Here is a 4026-nt window from a genome sequence, read left to right on the forward strand (position 1 = left end):
ACAAATACCACATAAACACACACATATACACCACATACACACATTTGGAATATTGATACAATTATAATAAACGGAGGAAATTATCACAAATAGTAAAAGTGTGTTAATATATGAAATCATGATATTGCACGTACTATTTACAAGTTTAGTAGAAATAAAATAGTCACAATATACTTGGATTTTAATAGATTAAATAAACTGAAAATTAATAAATGACATGAGAACCTTTGCAAATAAGTTATAAATAATAAACATTTTGAAACATGTATCCTTTAATTTTGACAAAAATTTGATGTTACTGGTATTTTAACTCAAGATTTAGAATACAATAGCTAGGTGCTCTATATAACACTAGCGATGGCTATATCTCTAATCATTTCACTCTGAATACTTTTATAATAAGGTCACAGCGTTTCATTGTCTCCCGAATTACAAATCCTATTTACACTTCTCACCATAGCTAGAAAATGGATGCCACAAATCACCATGCCGAGCTCAAACTTTTTTTAATTCAAGTAAAATTATTTCCAAAAAGTAAACAAGTAATGAGGCCTTTCTTAATAAAGTATGTGCTTCTTGAAAATACAGTAAGTATTTGTTACCTGGACAAATATGTTTGTAAGTGTAAGAAAATAAATTTATTTAAAATCATTAATCATATAAAAATTAAGAAAATTTTTAATTTTCACATATTAAATATTATAAAAGCAAAATATATGTGTCTGAATAATTTACATATGTAAATATCATGCAAAAATAAATTAACTAATCCTCTGAAAAAAAGAATTATCCTAAAGAAACAAAAGATATATTTAAGCCCAAAATTTGAACTTTAGAAAATAAAATGATGTGTACACTTAATGAAGTGTAAACCCTCTGTATATCAATTTTATAATAAAAATGCATTAATAAAGAAAGCAAAAATACCCATGGATCAATAGCAACAGAAAAAGCATCAGTAGTTCTTGTTTTGAGTGTACAAAAAAAATCGATGGAAGAGATAACAATGTTCCTTCCCTAAGAAATGTACTCATTACCTGACCTTATTTATGTAACTGTAACCCCTGTGTACATTACCATTAAAATAAAATTAAATTGAAATTAAAAATAAACCAAATAATATACCAATTAAGAATTCTTAGAAGCCATTGGTTAAAAACTTTGTAAAAAACTGCCCTAAGTACCCAAGGAATATATTTTGATGAAACTATTTATATACTTCAACCTCAGCAGAGAAGCAAAAATTTCAAAAACTGTTACAAAGTAGAGTAATAAATCAGAATATATTACTATTAATAATACTCATAAGATTAATTTATAGTGGTAGCCAAATATGTAAGAAATGAGGCAATATGCCATACATTTGAACGTAATAAGTGAGAAAGAATTTTCTAGGTCTTTTTAAATTAGCATAAGTTTAATTGAAATACTATTCTGTCACATCATATGATAATCAGATGAAGCTGATATTAGAGCAAAGAACAGATTGTACTAAGTTCTTGAATGTTCATGTATATACTTATTTTGATTGTGGGAAATTGTGGGTATTTCAACTTGGGGTATATTTTTCTAGCTAGGCTGGTGTCATATCAGTGGTTAATTTTAGGATAGGTGTTACCTTTCCACAAGAACATGCACCTGATCTGTCCTTTTAGCCTTCCCATCATCAATGGCATCAGAGAAGAACACCAACTTGTCTAGCCTGCTACCTTGACTGGCCTGGGTACTCAGTCCTTCCAATCTTAGTAACTAGATAGTGAAGGATGGTGGAAATGATCCAATGCACTCAGCTATAGAGTGAGAAGGAATTCCACTAACCTTTTGGCCTGGGTTCTGTTCTCAAGCCTCCTAAGTAGTTAAGAGTGCCCCTGGTGACAAGCAGTAACAGTATTTTTAAAGCAATTAGTCATATATATGACTTAGGCTTGTGATTACTTCAGGAAAAGAATAAAAGAGCAGTGAAGAATAGAGGACATTCAGAATTTTAACTAGGTAATCAGAGGCTGAATAAGCTTAGCTAGCTACTCGGGAGTATGAGATCTGATGACCACTGTTCAAAGCCAGTCCAATTATGAAAGTACAAGCAATTATCTAAAAAAACAGAAGTGGCTGGAGTGGAAGACCACTATCCTTGGGTACAGAAGCTTAGTAATAGATCTTAGCCACTATCAAGCTTCAAGAATGATGAATGCATGCATGAGCACATGCACATGTGCATACTTGCATAGGCATGAACACACACACACACACACACATACACACACACACACACACACACACACAAATGAGTATTTCAATGTGAAGTTCTTTATTCTTTTACCTTGCTGTATTTTATTTTCCTGTATTAGTTTACAAATTAACAAAATCAGCTAAGGACCTATTTACATAAAAATCATCATGTTTCTCTAAAATCTACTCTCTTTTTGGAAGTCTGCTTTTATTTGACCCAAAAGTAAATTATTCAGGAATTCAATTCATCACTCTGAATCTATAGTATTAGATGATTGTTTAGGTTCCTCCTAGTAATATGATTTTGTGAAATCCTGCATCAAGCAATATATTTCTTTCACTAAAAGGGAAGCCTCTGTCAAACAATTAATAATAGGTTTTTCTCCTCCTGGCATGCATCTGCAGTTATATTATCTTCATATATTTCATGATCTGTCTGTGATGCCAAAGACTGCCGTAAATGTAAAAACATCCTTCTCAGTGCTTAGCATTTGTATACCATTCATAGATATGATGGTGTTTAAATGTTACTGAAATTGCTTTGGAATAAATAATGTTCACACTGACTATCTTGAGAAAGAAGAATTGTTTTCTCAGCACTTTAGGTAAGAACTTGAAGGAAAGAAACAAAGGGAAAAGTGAGGAACAACTCAACACATAGATTCAAATGAAACAAAACAACCCAAGAAAACACAAATTAATTCAGTACTCAAGAACCTGCAGGAAATGAAAGATTTAAAAAAAATCAGCTATGGCAAGCTTATGAAAATCCTGACTACATGCAAGTGCACTGTTGTGAGAACAGTGGCTAAAGCCCATACTAGACAGAAAGATCAGTACATAATACCATGAACTTGTTATTCTAAATTCCAGGAAGATTAGCATAAAGTGGAATCAGGCCAAGATCATATACAAGTAGGAAGCCAGTTTCTATCTGAAAAAATAATCTGGATAATTTAGGGCTGGGCACAGGACAAAGTGGTAAGAACACCCAGTTAGTGGGCACAAGACACTGAATTCAAACTGTAATATTAGGTGTATTAAAGATAAAAGCTATGATTATAAATAATTGGAATAATTGTAACACTTGAGTATTTGAGTAGAGAAAAATCCATGAGAGAGATAGAATTAACCCACGTTCCAATGCTTTCTACTTTAGTGATAATGTTTATTGGTACTTCAGACAAAACAGAGTTACTTTGCAAATGAGCATGGATGTGCATTTGGGTCATGGAAATATGCTCCTTTCACAGGTGTAAATTAAATTGATTGTTTTGGGTAGATTGTAGTTCTTGAACTAAGAGCCTTGGTGATGTCCGTGAGCTTTTTTCTCAAGGCTACCACTCTATTACTTTGAGCCACAGTTCCAATTCTGATTTTCTGTTGGTTGTTTGGAGATAAGAGGCTCATGGACTTTCCTGCCCAGGATGGCTTTAAACCATGTTCATCAGATCTCAGCCTCCTGAGTAACCAGGATTCCAGGCATGAGCTGTCGATGTATTTAATAATTTAGTAAATTGTATAGTTACAGAAGTTATAAATTATCATTGTAACCTGTGTTATATATGTGTATATATATATCAATACATACGGATAGAAATATATTAACATATTATTGTATCTACAGTAGATATATGAAATCATCCTTCATTATAAAATAAAATGGCAACAAAAGTTAATAGGAGGAAAACAAAGGGAATTGTTGCATGTTTCTTTTTGTTGAATGAAATATGGATCAGTTTGGGCAAACCATCTCTACTTTAACAAAAAGGATAACTGCTATTGATTCCAATCCAC

This window comes from Dipodomys spectabilis, unplaced genomic scaffold (genome assembly GCF_019054845.1).
Source record: "Dipodomys spectabilis isolate Male_0828 unplaced genomic scaffold, ASM1905484v1 ptg000581l, whole genome shotgun sequence".
In the NCBI taxonomy this organism is placed as follows: Eukaryota; Metazoa; Chordata; class Mammalia; order Rodentia; family Heteromyidae; genus Dipodomys; species Dipodomys spectabilis.